The sequence below is a fragment of the Artibeus jamaicensis genome, unplaced genomic scaffold (assembly GCF_021234435.1).
Source record: "Artibeus jamaicensis isolate MK-2021 breed Jamaican fruit bat unplaced genomic scaffold, CSHL_Jam_final contig_415, whole genome shotgun sequence".
NCBI classification, from domain to species: domain Eukaryota; kingdom Metazoa; phylum Chordata; class Mammalia; order Chiroptera; family Phyllostomidae; genus Artibeus; species Artibeus jamaicensis.
This window is the reverse complement of record NW_026521823.1, coordinates 18,922,900-18,942,993: the sequence shown is the minus strand read 5'-3', so window position 1 is coordinate 18,942,993 and position 20,094 is coordinate 18,922,900. Positions and strand designations below refer to the sequence as shown.

Here is a 20,094-nt window from a genome sequence, read left to right as displayed (position 1 = left end):
AGGAAGAGAAACATGATACAAGAAAGTAGATAGTATACAGTGGTGGATAATACTTGCTCCAGGCTAAAGCCGAATTATGCTAAAGACCGAAGCTATAGGTAAAGCAACTAGAAAACATTCAGGAGGGACAGGTAGTGTTAGGACAGGACCAAAGCTGGTATAGAAGGAAACATACTCAAAATGCACTTAGAAAACCCTTACGGAGATAACCCGAGAGCTGCCCACACCAACCCAAAGTTCACTGCTTTGCATTCATTCATTCGCTTATGTTTTTATTTAAAATATTAAGCACTTCCATGTGCCAGACAAAGTGCTAAGTGCTGAGGATATAAAAACAAATAAAACAGCCTCTGTTTTCCAGAGGCTTAATCTTTCCTAGGGAGCAGAGAAGAAAAGCATGTAAAAAAATACTCTAGCCCTGACTGACTGGTGTGGCTCAGTCAATTGGGCATTGTCCCACAAACAGAACCAACTTGATTCCTGGTCCAGGCACATGCCTGGGTTGCTGGTTTGGTCCTCAGTAGGGACACTTACAAGAGACAACCCATGGATGCTTCTCTCTCACATTGATGTTTCTCTCCTCTTTTCCCTACCCCTCCCCTTGCTCTAAAAATTAATGAATAAAATCTTTTTAAAAAATTTAATATTGAAGAATTGCAGAGTAGGTATATGAAAGAAATAGGTACAGAAAGGACAAGAGAAAGAAGAGCTCTATTTTCAGGGAAGGAAAGTACTTAGAGGAACTCAAAAAAGATGGTGTCTTGGTCTCTTCCAGCATAGAGGGAAGTCTAGCAGATGATAAAGCTCACATCTGTTAAAGACATGTACCTCGCCCTGGCCAGGTGGCTCAGTTGGTTGGAGCATCATCCTGTACACCGAAAGGTTGCAGGTTTGATTCCCAGTCACGCACAGACCTTGGCTGCAGGTTCAGAGCCCAGTTGGGAGGCAACTGATCGGTGTTTCTCTCTTTCTCTCTTCCTCTCTCTCTCTCTCTCAAAGTCAATGCGAGATATCTTTAAAAAAGACATACCTGACAACAGCTCCATTGAAGACACATCAGGGGCATATTCTATCAATAGTGATGACTATGCTTCTGCCTCAGGCCCGGGAGCTGATGAGGACATGCAGAGTCCCGAGCTGACGACATCTCAACCACTTCTAAGGACACCGTTCACTAGTGCTGCTCCAAAAGGTGAAGCCACAATGCAGAAGATGCAAAACAAAATAGCTGCTCAGATGAAGACACCCAAAGAAACTGATGAAAGAGAAAGTTCACCTCTTTGACTCAGAAAGAAAAATGGACCCAGCCCTGGCCAGGTAGCTCAGTTGATTGGAGCATCATCCCAGACACCAAAAGGATGCAGGTTTGGTCCCCAGTCAGGGCTCATACCCAAGTAACAGGTTCGATCCCTGGTCAGGGCGTGTAAGGGAGGTAACCAACTGATGTTTCTTTCTCACCTCAATGTTTCTCTTCTCCCTTCCTCCTTCTCTAAAATCAATAAAACACATCCTCAGGTGAATATTTCTTAAAAAGAGAAAGAAAAATGGACTTGGCTCAAGAGGACACAAATGTGTATGCTGAGAAACACCCAGACAATCTGTTTAAAAGAACAGAAGTCCTAGCAGCTGTCATTTTTAATGAAATGATCAGCTTTCTCTTGGCAATTTTCCTTATCCTGCTGCTGGTGTATTGTGTACATAAGAAAGGATGGAAGTTATGACCTTGGAGAGGGCAAACCATCCAGGGCTGCTTATCAGAAGGCACCTACTAGGAAGTTTTATGTGAGAAACTCCCACTTAGTGTGTCTATTACTGAGATCACTGAACTTCTTAAAATATTTTTATTAAACATAAAATAAAAAGAAAGATGGTGTCTTAAAAGAAAGGTAGGCCAGGAAAGAAGTATTTCAGGCAGAAGGGACATTGGTCACATAAACTCCCTAGAGTTTAACCAGTGACCACTCCAGACACAGTGACCCTGGACACGAGGGAAGGTTTTTAAGAAGCCCAAAGTAAAAGGTACAGCTTGGTCAAGAAGATAAAGACCAGCTCTAGAAATTAAGATTTATCCTAAAGGCACTGAGAACCCCCCAAAGTTTTTAAACAGGTAATAGGATCATATATAAGGTTTAGGGAGATTTCTCTATAAGGTTCTGGCTTCAGATTGGACTGGCAATAAGGCTGGGCCTACTGGAATTATCCTTGGGAACAATTTCAAGAAATTCAAAGGAAGGATCAAATTTCTGTGTGAAGGAGCTCACATCAGACTTGGGTATTAATAAGAGTAGAAGAGAGGGAAAGGAAGTACTGCCGTGCTCCCATTAATAGCAGGGATACGTCCTGAGAAATGGGTTGTCAGGCGACCTTGTCGTGTGAACATCACAGAGTGCCCTTACACAAGCCGGGATGATAAAGCTCACTGCACACCTAGGCTACATGGTACAGCCTGTTGCTCCCAGACTACAAGCCTATGCATCATGATACTGTGCAAAACAACATGAAATTAAATTAAGCACAAGAGAAAATGATGCCATCAAGAGACACTGTGAATACTGGATGTGGGAGGCTGCTCCTGGGGTCACACAGCATACTGTTACACGGCAAACTTTCTTTTTAATAATTAGAAAGAGTACACACTAAAATGGTGATAAACTATATGGTACAGTAAATACATAAACCATTAACAGTCGTTTATCATCATTATCAAATATTATGTATTGTGCATAATGGTATGTGCTATATATATTTCTTTTTCCTAAAATTCAGTATTTTAATTTAGCCTACCTGTATTTTGGTGTAAGGAGAATTAGGACCTTTCAAATAAAAGTCAACTTTTTTTTTCACTCTATGATTTCACCCTGCGTTAGCGCGCTATAATACACTTTTCACACAATACTACTGGCAATGCAGTTTGTTGACACCAGTATCACCGCAAATACGTGAGCAATGAATGCATTGGGCCACAACGTTAGACAGTTTTCAGCTCCGTTGTAATCCATGGGACCGCGGTCTATCATCCGCTGAAACGTCGCTAGGCAGTGAGTGGCTGCATCATGAAAGTCATTCCCATGTTCACAAGTTGGGTGGCAGAGTCAGGAACCAAGAGAGGGAAAGGAGAGAAGGGAAAAGCCAGGGAGTTAGAAAGCTCCCATTTTCCTCCTCCCGTGGTTCTTATCTCAGTGCCTAGCCTCCCCACTCATCCGAATCCCAAGGTACCTGTGCACTTCACATTACACCACGCAGACACGGGGGCTCCAGAAATAGTCCTCTCCCCTCGCTCTCTGTCGGGTTCACTGCTCTCAAATGCTGCCCTAAAATATGCATTCAAAGGGGTACAGTTATGATGTTTCTGTCATTCCCCTTCCAGATTCCTTAATGGCCCCTAAATACATATGAAGGTTCAAATTAAGTTCACTTTAAAGCACTTTTGCATGGTGAACTTTAGCACTAAGGGTATCTTTATTTCTTACTTTATTTCATGTGTTAAATATTAACTTGAATTTTATAAGAATTAGGAGATAACAAGTAGCATTTACACTTACCAATGAAAAACACGTTTACAGTAACATATATCTCAAATGTGCTCAAATGACAAATATATATTCCATGGCACAAACTTTAGAACATGAAGAAATACCCCAATATAATTAGTGTGCCATGATCACATGGGCATTCTACTGTTAAACAAATCAAACATCAAAAACTTTTTAAAAATCTTCAACCAAGCATTCGGTTTAAGATTATCTAAGAATCCATTTTTCATTTTTTAAAATTAACATTTATTGGAGAACTCAAAATATGATTTGGTAAAATTTGATTCAGTATTCTCTAAAGCAAAAAAGATATGAGGAAATCATAGTAAATTTAATACTGCCAACTTCTATTGTGTTAAAATCATTGTAAATGTTTAGGAAAAATTTTAAAGCTGTGTAAGAAGCAGAAGGCAAGTTGCAAAATGCTGAAAAAGCTTAGCCAGGAAACTTCAAATAAAATAGCACAGATACTCGGCGAAAACCCTAAATCCTCCATAAATGTTAGCTTCTCACCTGCCTCTGCCTACTCATCCAACTAGACAAATACACTGACTACTACTTAGGTCAGATAAGAGACTGGATAAAGTCCAAATCTTGTTGTCATGGTAGCCAAGAGTCAGAATAAGACCATCTTGGCCAGATAGAATGATTAGAGCTTCTCTTTCATTTTTCCTCATGTGTGGTTTTGCAATAAGAGAAAAGGACACAAGGATTTCGAGCCTGTGAAAATAAACTTGTCCTCTTTGCAAAAGGAAATACAGAAAAAGAAACAGAAAGAGATTCAGAAGAGCCAGAGCCATAGCTTCTCTCTGGTAACATGAAGAGAGATTAACAATTAATGCCTTCTCTCTAATAAGTTCTGTGCACCTAATAAAAAATGTTTAGCCCTGGCTGGTATAGCTCAGTGGATTGAGCACAGGCCTGAGAACCAGAGGATCGTGGTTCAATTCCCAGTCAGGGCACATACTTGGGTTGCAGGCCAGTTCCCAGCAGGGGATGCATGAAAGGCAACCGTACATTGATGTTTCTCTCCCTCTCTCCTTCCCCTCTAAAGATAAATAAATAAAATATTTTAAAAAATGTTTAACAACCAAAGCAAAAACACTATGCATTCTCTAGGCAAGAAGAGCATAAGTTCCTGCTTTAGGGAAAAAAAAATCAGGGCAATTAAAGAATGTTCTCTATTTAGTCCAGGTAAGGAAGATAACATTAAGTTGAGACTGAAAATAGTATAGTGAGGAGGGTATCAATCCATATCAAAGATGGCATTATGGGATCCTGGTTTAATGAGCAGTCTCACATCATCAGGGGTATCCATATAAAACAATTGTCCTCCTATGCTCTTGGCTGCTGTATGTTTCCTAAAGGTGCCATCACAAAGTACCACAAAGTGGGTGGCTTCAAACAACAGAAATTTGTTCTCTCGCTGTTCTAGATATGCAAAACCAAGGTGTAGACTGGGCTCTGCTCCTTGCCTCTTACTGGCTTGTGAAGGTAGTTATCAATTCTTGGATTCCCTTTATTTCCAGCTGAATTATTCCAATCCCTTGTTTGTGTATAGGCATTCTCTCTATACACAGACTCTGGGTCCAGTTTTCCTTTTTCTTATAAGGACCCTCCAATCATATTGGATTGGAGCCCACCTTAATTCAGTATGACTTGATTTTTACATGATTGTATCTAAAAGACCCTATTTTTAGATAAATTCACATTCACAGGTCCTGAGGGTTAAGACTTGAACATAGCTTTTGGGGGAGACACAATTCAACCCATAACTGCTTCTATTGCTGTGAATTGTCAAATCCTCCTCTCCTGCTGAGTAGCAGTTCTCTTACGAACTTTCTGTCTGATTCCATAGTTTTCAGGCACACACATTAACCCACACAGTTTCATTTAAGTTTGTAAGATTCAGTCCACTTGATGTAGTCCCACGTAACCCAAAGCTTTACTTCCCCACCCAGTCTGAGTCTTTACTCTGATTTTCATAATCTAAAGGTGAAGACTATACTTCATTTTCTTTCATGCCCTCTCTTTCCCCCCTGACCTTAGCTCTAATGTTGGGTTAAAATGCAGGGAGAGGAAAACGTCCATTTCCTATTCATATGACTACACATGATGAGACCAGATGGACCCGAATAGTCAAGCCTCTGAATGGGCTTTCTCACAAGAGCCCCTTATAGGCTCAAGGTGGATATGAGGTGGCCATTCCCCTAAGCAGTGATGGTTTCTTTTGAGACTCAGTCACATGGATGACCCTTGGCTTCCAGGAAAGCTCACGCTCCCCTACTGGCCTTTCTCCTTGCTCAGTGCTGTCGTGGTCCTCGGCAAATCGGGACTCCCATTCTCTTCAGGGCTCCACAGCACCTACCCCTGGGGCAGCAGGCAAAGGGAAGACATATTCTACACATAGTTTGCAAATAAGAAACTTGAAGCAGATAACCTTTGTCCCCCATGACAAACAGAGTGAGCTGTCTACATGCATGACAGCTGTCTCCCCTCAACAGAACCCAAATTTCATGTGATATAGCACTATGATCAACTACAACCTCCTTGTCTTCTCACCCTCTCTGACAGCTTGGGTGGCTTCTTGACTCAGTTTGGCCAGTGAGAAATAAGTAGACACGGAGATTTGGACATAACTTTTAATATCCCAATACAAAAAAGAACTTTTGGCTGGTATGCTCTTTCCTATCCTCTTGCCTCAGAGGCAGTCATGGTGTCTGTAGATCAGCAGCTGTCTTGGGAACATAAAGTGCAGCCATGAAGGGCCCTGGCTGAGTGACTCAGTTGCTTAGAGCATCATCCTATATGCCAAAAGTTTGGAGGTTCGATCCCTGGTCAGGACACATACTTAGATTGCAGGTTTCATTTTGCAGGTTGGACACGTGGAAGGCAGCCCTTTGATGATGTCTTTTATTCTCTCTCTCTCTCTCCTTCTCTCTCTATAAAGTCAATAAGCTTCTTGGTGAGGATTTTTTTTAAATGTAGGCATGAAGGATCACATAGTGCAGCTCTAATATCATCTGTGCATTGAATTAAAGCTAGTAGCAGCCTCCAGAGGCCTTATCATGTGAGAAAATTAAAGGCCTACTTGGCCCTGGCTGGTGTAGTTCAGTGGATTGAACATGGCCCTGGGAACCAAAGGGCCACCAGTTTGATTCCCAATCAGGGCACATGCCTGCGTTGCAGGCCAGGTCCCCAGTGCGGGGTATGGGAGAGGCAACCACATATTGATGTATCTTTCTCTCTCCCTACAAATAAAATCTTTAATAAAAATTAAAAAATAAAGGCCTATTTCTTTAATCCACTATTAGTTGGGTTCTCTGTTGCCCAAAGTTGAAGCACCCCTGATTCAATTCTGCCAGGGCTGGGTTAGCTGATAGATGCTCTTTCCCCACTGGGGTGGCTCTGCCAGATCAGGAAGGGCTGTGGCCCAGAACACACACAACAAGAACACAGATTCCCCCGCCCCCTTCCTGCAGGTTGAAGAGCTGCCACGTAGTACAAATCAAGAACCTTCCTGGTCCCTGAATTTAATTGCTATATCCATATCCCTTCCGAGCCCAACTCTCCAAATCTACCGTCAATGACCTGTTAACGCATTTTCCTAAGGAATTTTATGATTGTTTTGGTTGGTTTAGCTGTTTCATGATAATAATAATCCAGGTCCCCTCGCATCTTCATTACGGTGCAGGGTCCTGAGGAGCGCTTCCTAAGCCTGTCTGAACAGGAAATGAAACTGTATAGACAGTACGTTCACATCCACATAAAAACTCAAATTAAATGAGTGAGCGAACAAAAAACCATGGAAATCCACCAGGTTGTGAAAGCTCTCTTTGAGCAGTGAAGATTTTTCTTTTTAATTTTTCTTGAAATGTCTATATTATTCATGTTTTTTTATAATGAACAACAATGAGAAAAATCTTCTTAAGCTAAGACAAGAATAATAACAATGAATAATTAAAATAGTGGGAATTTTCCTCACGTCCCAACTACAGAAGTATACAGAACGTGTACCTCGGTGCTACAAGTCTGGGAGAGGCTGTGAACCACGTGGTAATGATGTGCCACCTAACGACAAGGGGGAGCGGGTCCCGAAGGCTCCTAGGAAATTCCGTCCTCCGACCAGCAAAGCCCAGGGCTTGGCAACTGCTCTAACCACGTTTCGCCCACCTAACTCTCAGGCATCTTAGGTTGTTCCGGAGTGAAATCCTCTTACCTTCATCTTCCTTGATCATACCTTCTCAGGAGAAATCTTTATTTCAAAACTTGATGATTTGAAACCAGGAACCTGGAGTCTTCTGAATCCCCCCAAACTGAAGAAACCGGAAGTGATGGTGCCATGGCCTGGACATCCACCGCCTTCTGTTGAAGAGGGGCTTCTTTGAAAAGCTGTTTTCTAGTTTCCTTTTATAAAAACACTGTAGTGTTTCCATCAATATTTTAGTTCAATTTATATTTTGAAATGTGTATTTGGGATTGTGAAGAAAACACATGAGATGGTGCAAGATGAACTAGAAGGGTGGGTCTGTGTTCCACCTCAGATCCCCCAACCCGCCTCCCTGGAGTAAACTGTATCAATAGCTTGTTGAGAAATTTTTCATACAAATGGGTGTGTACAGGAATTTATCTTTCTCATCTCTCACACTTAAAAAGAGAGTTTTATATACAACTGGTCTCTACCTTGCTCTGTTTGCTAAATGGAATACCTTGGAAACCTTGCCTTCCAATAGATTCATGCAGATACATTCATTCTTTTAATCAACTACATGTTAATCTAAAGCAATTCACGCTGTGATTTACTTAAATAATCCCACAATTTTGAAGAATTAGAGAATTTATCATTTTTGTGAGCACATACAGCGCTATAATTAAAACCATTTTAAATGTGTATATATATTTGGGGAAAGTCCCAAAGTATGTAGTTGGGGGATCAAAAGATAGATGTGTGTTTTATTAAAACTGCCAATTTCTCTCCAAAATTTCTGCAAGTGTACATCCTCATAAACAACACATGTCAGTGCTGATCCCCCAGATCCTGGCCAAGCTGAGAACTGAGGTTTCAGTTTTTAAATTACATTCTTCAAATATTTTTAAGCTATTATCAAAATCAATACAGAGTACAGAGTGCTAAGTGCCAAATTTCAACACATTAGATATCTCCAGTGTGCTAATGTGCCCTGCACAAACTTACCACTGGAGTTTTCCCTGACATTTCTGTGCATGTGGTCATATTTGACTTCTCCATGTATCACTAATTGTATGGTTCATGTTTATAATTCACACGTTCAGGGGCCCACTTATGACAAGCATGGCTCCACAGCTCTCCTGTTCCTGGATCAGCCATGCTGGACAGATGTCATGGGCGTCACCCACCCACCCCTGTGCTCATCTCAGAGTCATACTTAGTGCTGCGTCATGCCACGTAAACATCTGATAGAAAGCTTTAGCTCCTATGGTAAGTTTGAATGGTTTTAACTTACCTGTGCTGGGTTTATGTTAGGTTTCCACGCTACTTCTATTACCTGCTTTATGAACTGCAGTTGCACATGGGCTTTTATTTTTTAAAACAATAGCATTCTTAGAGTTTGAGGTGGTAAAAATCTGAAAACAACCATATCCATCAATACCAAACCAATTACATTAATTTGATTTACTGACTTAATCTATTATTATGTGACATTAAAAATGAAATTGATATAAATATGAGACAATAAATACATCTTTCATATCTATTGTTTAGTAAAAGAAGCAAAGTACAGAACAATTTTATTGTATTCTCCCATTTGTAGTGTTCTTTTTAAAAGTTGTATGTCTCTGGAAGCTTATATAAGATTGCCAAGACAATTGTTTGCTCTGAGGAAGAAGATGGGGGCTGGGGAATAGAATTGGAAAAGAGACTTCTCATTATCTACGCTTTTGCATAATTATTTTTCCCACTTAGTGGTAATTTTAAATACATATATTTATGAAGAATAAGTGTGGAAGTGGGTTTCAGAGAGGGAAAAAGCTGTACACAAAGCCCATGAATTTGTGAGAGAGATCGGGTCATATTCAAGTGTTCACCCCAAATATTATTTATTACTTAAGAGAAGATTAGATACTAGATACACCTATAACATGCAGAGGAAGAACTGACAATATAAGAAGAAACAGACATTACTTAAATTAACTTAAATTTAAAAGCTGGAACTATAAAAATATAGCAGTTAAAATTTTTATTATGATATAAAAAGCACAAAACATAGACTTACCCACTTTTTATTTTTTATTTAATTATTGTTCAAGTACAGTTTTCTGTCTTTTACTCCCATCCCAGCCCACCCCCCCCCCCAGTGCTCCTCACCTCCCTCCCATTTCCACTTAATTTTTTAAGTGTACAATAGAGATTTGTTCCCTATATGCACTGGTTGTAAAATAGAGCTCTAGAACTTTTCCACCTTGTGTGACTGAAACTCTATACCCACTGAAAAACTCTCTATTTCTCTTTCCCCCAGCCCCTGACTACTACTGCTTTGTTTCTGTGAGTTTTACTAATTTAGATAAGTTATGTAAGTAGAAACATGCAGTATTTGTCTTTTGATGATGGCTTATTTTACTTAGCACATCCTCAAGAGTCATCCATGTTGTAGCAAATGCCAGGATTTCCTTATCACGTTTTCTTTATCCATTTACCCTTGATGGACATTTAAGTTGCTTCCACATCTTAGCTATGTGACTAACACTGTGGTGAACATGAGTACGCAAAGGTTTCTTTAAGATCCTGTTTTCATCCTTTTAGATATATATCCAGAGTAGGAATACTCGATAATATGATTATTCTATTTAAAATATGTATATTTTAATTTTTTGAGTGACCTCCATACTGATTTTCATAGCAACTGCACCATTTTTACAATTCCACCTACAGTGTAGGAGAGTCCCAGTTTCTCCACATTTATGCCAACACTGCTATTTTCTGGGGATTTTGTTGTTTTGTTTTGATTTGCTTTTTTGACAGTGGCCATCCTAACCTGTGTGAGGTGATATCTCCTTGTGGTTTCGAACTGAATTTCCTTGATGATTAGTGATGCTAAATGTCTTTTCTGCTTTGGTCACTTGTATATCTTCTCTGAAGAAATGTCTATTCAAGTCCTTTGCCCATTTTTAAATTGGGTTATTTGTTTTTTCATTGAGTTATAGTACTTCCTTATATTACTTGTATTCTGGATATTAACCTCTTATCTGATATATGGCATGCAAATATTTTCTCCCATTTCATAGATGCCTTTTTGTTTTACTGATCATTTTCTTTCGCTGAGCAGAAATTTTTAAGCTTGATGCCATCCCATTTGTTGGTTTTGCTTTTCTGCTTGTGCATTTGTGTCATATTCAAAAAAATCATTGCCCATTCCACTGTCATGAAGCTTTCCTCCTATGTTTTCTTCTAGGAGTTTTATAGTTATGTTTTTAGGTCTTTAATTCATGTGGAGTTACTTTTTGTGTATGGTGTAAGGGTCCATCTTTATTCGTTTGCATGTGGGTATCTAGGTTTTCTAATACTATTTATTGATCAGACTATCCTATCACCATCATGTACTCTTAGTGCACTTCAGGAAGATCATTTGGCTGTGCACACTAGGCCTTATTTCTGGCTACTTTATTCTGTTCCATGGGCCTATATGTCTTATCTTCATGCAAGAACCATACCATTTTGTTTACTGTAGCTTATAGTACATTTTGAAATTGGGATGCTTGCAGCCTCCATCTTTTTTCTTCTTTTTCAAGATCATTTTGACTATTTCCAGCTCTTTGAGATTTTAAATTTTAGATTTGTTAAATTTCTGCAAAAAATGCCATTGAGATTTTAATAGGGATTGTGTTTTCACTCTGTAGATTACTTTTAATAATATGGACATTTTAACATTGTTAATTCTTCCAACCCATAAACACAGGAGATTTTTTCTTTTTTGTGTGTGTATGTCTTTAATTTCTTTAAGTAATATTTCCTAATTTTCAGTCTATAAGTCTTTGTCTCCTTGGTTTAGTTTATTCATAAGTATTCTATTATTTTTGAAGCTATCACAAATGAGATTCTTTTCTTCACTTCTTTTTTTGAGTTGCTTATTGTGCAAAAAGAATAAAACACAACTGGATTTTGAGTGTCAACTTTAAATCCTGCAATTTTGCTGAATTCGTTTATTAGTTCTAACAGTTTCTTTGTGGAATAGTTTGGGTTTTCTACATAAAATACAATGTCATCTGTGAAGAAGTAAAAGATCATTTTACTTATTTTTTTCTAATTTGGATGCCTTTTATTTCTTTTTCTTGTCTAACCGGTCTGACTATTACTGTCAGAATTCTGTTGAATACAAGTGGCAAGAGTATATATCCTTGTTTTATTCCTGATCTTAGAGAAAACTGCTTTTTTTCACAATTGAGTGTAATGTTAGCATCATGGGTGGCCTTTTATTATGTTGAGATCATTTTCTCCTGAACCTTGAAAAAATTAACCATTATTGTTAGAGACAATAATGCATTTTCTTGCCTTCTTAAAGAGACCATTGTACATAATTTACTCTTTTTGATAATTCAGGGTGTCATCATTTAAATTTTATTTCCTACTGTTATATAATAACGTGGTACTATCATGGGCTGAAATATATTTTCCCTTAAAAATCATTTGCTTCAGACAGACACTACAAAAAAAACTATAAACCAATAATAAAACAAAAGCAATATGTGTCGGAGATCTGGAAAGGTTTTTTAATGTTAAATTAATAAGATATAACCATCGTAGTTTTTCCCCGCAGCACAGCTATCCTGGAAACCAAGTGTATAGTGTGTGGTTTTAAGCCTAATTCATGTAGGATTAAGAGAACTGCAGACCAAACACATCATCTTCGGTTTTGGAAATACTCCCAATTCCCAACACCGCGTGGAGCGGTGGCAAAGCTGTCCAACAAAACCTACCTGTTTTGATCCCCATGTCCCTTTGGAGTTGAGAGTGATTTTGTGCGCTTGTTTAGAAAGCATTAAATAGAAATTGCCCATTAGTACTTCCGTCTAAGATGGCAAAATCAATTTTGGTATACAAAGAAAAGGAAAATTTTTTGGCTTCTGCGATGAATTATTTCCCCCCCTCTTCATTTAATATTTGTTTTGCTAATTCTTCTATGTCTCTGTTGATGGTATTTACTGTTCAGTTGCTAATGTAGTTTTTGGTCTTTAAAGCTTTTAACCTTTCATCTTTGGTAATTCAAGTGGGTTTTAGAAATCTTTTTCACTTTCCCATGTCCAAAAATTGATCCTCAAGCAAACTCATGTTCAGATATCCTGAATGCTTTGTTACCTATGAAGTACTGAGAATCAGAGACCTTGCTGAACCGCCTGGTTAGTGATCTTTTCATCAGTGCTGGTTAGTGTCATTTTTTTCCTTCTTATTCTTCTGCTTAGTGGTGTCTGTCCCCCCCCCCCCGCCCTTTCCTTCCTTCTTTCTTTTGGAGGAAGTAGTAGGGGTAAGAGAGACAGGGGCTGCTGGACTTGGATATTGAATCTGTTGGAGTCATAGGAAAAAGGCATATTGTTTTTGTCTTTGGTTGATTTATTGCTTTTTAAATAATTCAATTATTCACATTTAATTTTGAGGACTTCAGTTGTCTGGGTTTTTCAAACAGTTATCCACATTTCTGAATCACTGAGGTAATTTTTGCTACAAATTGTGGTAAAAATTTTAACTGTGAAGTTATTTCCCATCACGGCAAACAGCTTAATTGAGAAGCTCGTTTATCCCCTCGGCCTTCAAAACATCCCAGTGTACCAAGATTTAATCCAATTTAAATTCCTCTGTATGATAAATTCTTCAGTGATGTAATAACATCATCCTTTTTCCCAATGACATAGAAGTTGTGGAAACACTTTTTTACCATGTCTTTCTTTTTCCAAAAAAAAAAATCCTCTTTCCAAATTTTGGCAGCACACTTGCTCAAATACAACATCTTTGGGTGTTTTGGGGTTTTTTGTTGTTATTGTTTTAATTATACCCATCTTTTTATAAAAGGATTTTGAGGTAGAGCCTAGCACATTCCATCCACGCACTGCAGTGATTAATTCCTATTGCTGCTCAGTCACTTGTTACTTTATTTTTAGGGGCAAATTTATAGCAAGACTTGGATCACATGTACAATGGTATTTGAAGTATCTGCAGCTGCTTGCATAGCAGAAGTTCCAAGCTACATTCCTGTAGTGAATCATAGGTTTGTGAGGATGGTACCACACTGGCAAGAAAAAGAATTATCTTAATGGAAGTGTGCATGCTCTCACACACGTACACACTTCTCCCGAGGATTCCTAGTCTGCAAAACTGAGGACATCCTATAATTGTCTCATCAGGAAAAGAGGCAGAGGTCACTTTCCAAGAATGTTATTAACATCTAGTCACCTTATTCTGCGATCAAAACTCTTTGATACTTCTGAACGTACACATGCATGTCCATCTACATATTATATAGGAATACATGTGTCTATGTCTATATGTCAAATAGAAATGCCTGTATGTCCTATAGATAAACCAATTTTGAAATTCTATGGGTGTTATTCTCTATCTTAGTTCATCATGGAACTGCCTTTGGGTAGTTTGTACTAAAGACATTCCAGTGAGGTGTGGGTGTCTCTCATATGGTAATAGAGGATTTATCAAGGCCTGCCTAGTCCAATCACCAAAACCTGCTCTGTGTCCCTAAGGGCCTAAGTCACACAGATATCTTTACAAGTCCTGGTGTTTATAATGAAAGTTAAGCATTCAGACCCTGGGGTCAGATTAGCTGAGTTCTGTTTCCTAACTGAGGAGCCTTGGGCAAGTGTCTTGTTTCTCAGTCTTGTTATTTGCCTACCTCAGGGAGCTGCTGATCAATGAAATGAGATAAAGTACATAAAAATGCTTAAGAGAGTTTGGGCTTTTAATAAGTCCTGAGTACATACAAGCTATTTCTGCTATTCTGAAGAAGCAAGAAAGAAGACTAGAGCTGAGGTAGTGTTCTTGACTGAGATGAGTGGAGAGGAAAGCCGCCATCAGAACAGGTGCATTGTGGAAATGAACATATGTCTCTTCAAGTAGTGTCCAACGGAACACTTAAAATTCTTCAGTGATGGTATGATCTTTGAGGATGAAGGCGTCTTGTGCAAAGATGGTCTCCACCTCAAGGAGAAAAGGAAAACTGTCTCACATGAAGGCTGGCTAACCTAAGGGAAGAAAGTACTTATCTAGACTTACTTGGGACTGATATTCAATGCCTCCTGTATTCACGAGTTATACAGCTGGGCTATAAAATGCCTTACTACTTTTAATCCTAAGAAATAGTTTGCATTGCTGACTGAACCCGAGCAGTTTGGGGGTGTTATGCTTCCCTGTTTGGCCAAGAAGATTATGTCAATTTCTGGGCCAGGTCAGTGTTTTCTGCAATGGATTTATCTGTGAGCGATTAGGTCGCATCTATGATCCATTCAACAAAATATATGAAAATTTGTCTCATTCAAAGAAAGAATCACCCAGTTCTGGACCGTGGTTCCAGCCACAAATGTCTCACCATTGTCATTGTGTTGCCATTTTTTCTTCCACAGAGGTGTGTTTGCCCTTCACTTTTTTTAAAAACATGATTTAAGAGAGAGAAATGTCAATTTGTTGTTCTTCTTATCCATGAACTCATCTGTTGATTCTTGTACGTGCCCTGACCAGGGATCAAACCCACAACTTTGGCTTATTGGGTCATTGCTCTAACCAACTGAGGACCTGACCAGGGCCCTCGCCATTCACTTTTTCAAATAGATTTTATTTATTTTATTTTACTTATTTTAGAGAAGGAGAAGAGAGGGGGGGAAAGTCGGAGAGGAACATTGATCAGCTGTCTCTCCTCTGCATGCTTACCAGAGACTGGACCCATAACCCAGGCATGGGCCCTACCTGGGAATGGAACCGGTAACCTTCCTCTTTGTGGGACAGCGCACAACCAGCAGAACCACATGGGTCAGGATAACCCTGTACTTTCATAGGTCCCTCCAGAGGCCCTGGAGAGTACCCAGCGATGTCTTTACGTTACATGTTTTTGTGAAATCTGCCAGGAAAATATTTTAACTGCAATTAGGATAGATTCTTGTCTCATTCCCACTGAAGCTTCTGCTTTGACACAGTCCTCTCTTGTTAGACAGTGTTGGAAGGGTCATAGGCATTTGAGGGACTCTGTCCAAGCCACTGGTTCTCAGTGACAGGCTGGTGGGAGTGATTTTGCTCTCCAGGGGGCATTTGAAATGCCTGGAGACCTTTTTGGTTACTTACCACCGAGTGCCTATTATTGGCATCTAGGAAAATAAGGACAAGCATGTTGCTGAATGTCCTACAATGCACAGGACAGGCTCCCCCCTCAAAGAACTACCTGCTCCCAAATGTCTGCCGTGACATGGCTGAGAAACTCTGAGCTGAGGGGAGACTGAATAGCAGATACGCTATTTAGTTCAATCTTTTTTTTAATTTATTTTTTATTGATTATGCTGTTACAGTTGTTCTATTCCCCCCCTTCATTCCCCTCCATCCTACCCCCCATCCCCACCATTACCCCCTTTAGTTTATGACCATGTGTCTCAAGTTCTTTAGATTTTATATTTCCCATACTATTCTTGTCCCCCCCATCTATTTTCTACCTACCCTCTGTGCTACTTATTTTCTGTACCTTCTCCCCCTTTCTCCTCCTCCCACTCCCCTGTTGCTAACCCTCCTTGAGATCTTCATTTCTATGTTTCCACTCCTGATCTAGCTGTCCTTTTAGTTTGCTTTTGTTTTAGGTGTGGTTGTTAATAACTGTGAGTTTGCTGTCCTTTCACTGTTCATGTTTTTTTAACTTCTTTTTCTTAGATTTAGTTCAATCTTGATGCATATATTTATTCGGTTTGTAGTCACTCTTCTCCTTGTGTAAATATAATACTCCTAAAATCCACTACCTACTCCCCCTGTGCAGAGACACAAAGTGGCAAACAATGAAAAAGTTGTGTTGCTCTACAAAAGTGGAACTGTCCCCAGAGATGTTCTAAGTTTGTAGGTAGTGGAGAAGGATCAAGGTTCAGAGAAGCCAAAGCTAGTCTTTGAAATTCCGCTAGTCACAGGACATCTAACTTTGTACATGGAGGATTTTAATTCTTATCTACGTTGAGTCCAAAAGAGACATCTCCTGCCAGAATATGTTCAGCAAAGGAGCGAGTCCGATTACACACTTGCTATACATTTTTTCCTTTTTTTCCCATGGGAATTGGACAAAAAAACTTAAAATTCTTGTTTGTCAGGGTATAGCTCCGTAGCAGTAAAGTTACAGGTTTGACACATCCCATCAATGAGGACAACAAAAAACGCACTTTGATTAGCATGCTGGAGGAAAGGCTTTCATTGTCCCAGCCTCTCCACAGAAAACAATGTTATGAAAGGGGTTGTAATATTACCTACCTAATATTACCTACATAGTCTCTACATATGCAGAGAGGGCCTAAAATAAAAAGAAAAAATCATTACAGAAGTGTGCCAGATAGTTAATAAAAATAGTGTCATATTTCTAAATTTTGTGGTTAGTCATATTTGTCAAATTATATTTTCAGGTTTCTTCTTCTTAAAAAAGGATCCAAAGTTGCTCTGGGCTCTGAAGTTTGTATTTCCAAAAACTCTTGTTTGTGAGAACATCCTGTGTGTCTATGTGGGTTTGTGTGTGTGTAAAAGATATGTATCTACCTTTACTCTTCCATCAAGCTCACCCAGACCGAGTCCTCATCAACTCTCAGACTCTTATAAAGTAAGCTCCGCTTGCCTTCCTGACCCCAGACTTTACTCCCTCATGTCTAGTCCCTGGACCTTTTGGGGAGTGCTCCTGTGAATATGCCACGTACCCACTAACAAACAGAAGGAGCTCCACACCAGGAAAGGAGGCTGCTTCCTTGGCAGCCTGCGCAGCCCTCTATTTTGGCCTCACCACAGGGCCTTGCAATTCATTCCCCTGTCTTCCAGTCTGTGAGTCCTGGAAAGGCAGAAGATTGATTCATCTTAAGTACCTAACACAGCCTATCCCAGGGCTCTGGCAGCAGTCTTGTGGATCTACTTCATTCGTCCTGCAGACACGGAAAATCGTAAGTGCGTGCATTCTTCTAAACAATCAAACCTTGCTGTCCACAGCATCCTGCAACTCCATGGCTACTCTTGGAAGAGTCTGCTGCATTTTGCTGTTTGGCCTTTTACAGGTATGGCTGGCTGACCAGCATCTGGTCAGAGGGAAAGGACACAGGACCCCCTGCTGACTGGCAGGCAAAGACAGTTGTTTCTCAGTCACCCACAGGACATCCCTAAAGCAGGTCTGCTAGTGACTACCCCAGCGCTGCTCACTGAGCAAACAACTGTCGGGCCCTTGGCTGTGGCCCAGACTCAGTCTTTGTCACGGTGCACAGGGACAGGCTGGGTGGGGACCAGCAACCATGTGGGTTGACAGGCAACGTGGGGAAACGCCTGAGAGTTCAAAGTGGAATCAGAGAGAAGAGGAGGAAATGACTAAGAAGGAAGAAGGAAGAAGGCTTTTCAAATAATGATGGCAAAGGGACTGTGTCTATGCAAATATGACAGGTAAAGTAAAACTGGTAACACATCATTCTTTTTCAGAACTACTTAAAAGGCTGAATTCCCCATAGAGGCAATAGTTACACTACGCATGCGTATATGCAGATGCGCGTGCCACACACACAGTCTCTCTCGCCGGGCAGTGGAAACTTTGCTGGGAGTTGAGTTTGAGCGACAACTGTAACATGAAGAAGTAATTAGTATCTTCCTGGAGTTTTTATGTTTACCCTTTAATTCCAAAGGCTGCTTATTTGTTCAGGCCCTGACTAAGGGTTATTGATGGACATTAATAGATGTCTACATTTTACAAGTATGTTTAAATTTCACAGCTCTTGAGCATTAGTCGAGAAAATTCGGGCTGCCAAAGCTTTGAAAGACAACACTTTCAATAAAGGCCCAAACCTTAACCAACAATTAACAATTATAATCAAGGATAAGCAGAAAGTAAGTTCATTAATTTGTTAATTGTGGTCTTCAACTATGCACATGAGCTTTTCAAACATACTTTTCACAGATATAGTATTTTAAATGTTTGGAAATCATCAAATACATCTGTGAGAAACCACAAGCCCGGTATTTTTTTTTTCTGGAAAAGCCAGTTCTTTGCCTTGCCAAAGAAGGCAAAATCCTCCTTTTAGTGATACATTTATTTCTAAAATTGAATCTTTTAAAATCTTCTTGAGTTTCTGAAACTTACAGCAATGTGTATTTATTATCCCAAATCAATAATACCAATAAAAAATTGCAATAACTGGAGAGAATATACTGTCTTTGAACTTTATGGCTGCTTGGCTTGACCCTCTTTCAATCTGACATTTTAACAACTTGGAGAGATATAGATTATAGGGGCTTGGCCGAAACAGCAAATGTTTTCTCAACTAATCCTCTGAGAATTAAGCCATCTAATTTTAGTGTACAGAAATGTGATAAATTACCTGGGATTATACCTCAAAAGTGTAAACCCTATGCAGATGGGCTGCAAAATGATTGTGAGAGCATAAATCTGAACTGCAGATATGAAGGAGTGTTTGGACACTGACCTTCCTTACAGGGTAAGGAAGCCATGAACACCTAAATGCGCCTTTCAAACATGTAGCTGGGGGTCATCGATCAAATCACATCACAGCAGGATGAAATCTGATTTTAAAAAATCAAGCTATTCCAGCGATTCGGTCAAAGGTTATTAGTTAGATACGTTGACTAGCATGTTAAATATTATTCATCTCATGATAGGAAACAACTTTAATCTCTGTTTATTATGTATGAACTATTGCAGCCAAGGACCAAAGGGATAAAAAGCCCAAGGCCAAAAGCACTTCTAGTGAACAGGCATGGTAAGCTATTTCTTTAATAGACTTGGTAGCCAAATACAATAAAACTTGAATATCCATTTTTATTCTGCTTACTCCTGGACCAGCAGGGGAATTCTATGGATGGAACAAAAGTCCAGTGTTTTGTAGTCCCTGACAAAACGTACATACACTATGCATGGCTGCCTTTAGCAAAGCCACTCCAAAGCCCAAATTCGTACCATCTTATTATTGCAATAAATATTTATTTGTTTTTAAAAGAAACCCATCCAATTTCAGCTGTGCTCACAGCTGAGTTGAAGACAAGTTTCAAGACCCCACTCCTGTGGGTGGAGTCAGGTCCCGGCGCAGAAGTTTCCTCCGCGTGCATGTTTCTCCAGCTTTGCCATCTCTGTGGCCGAGCCGGCCCCTAACACTTGTTGTTTCTTAAAAAGGTTAGTCTTACAAAATGTAAAGTGTAATTCACTTTAGGTTAATCACCTGCATGATCAAAAGCATTTTGTAATTCTAAGAACACTCTCTCCCGTTTGAAAATTGCTGAGAAGTCTGATCGTAGGTTTCGCATGCACAGAATGTGACGTTAAGCCATGAACTTTCCTTTTTATCTCCTTCATAACATGCAGTCTGATAAATT

At 39.6% G+C, this 20,094-nt stretch overlaps 1 pseudogene; it reads left to right on the top strand.

Annotated features, from left to right (window-relative positions):
- Window positions 1-1,002: 1,002 nt before the first annotated feature.
- LOC119055097 (syndecan-2-like) lies at window positions 1,003-7,726 on the top strand (annotated as a pseudogene).
- Window positions 7,727-20,094: the final 12,368 nt, after the last annotated feature.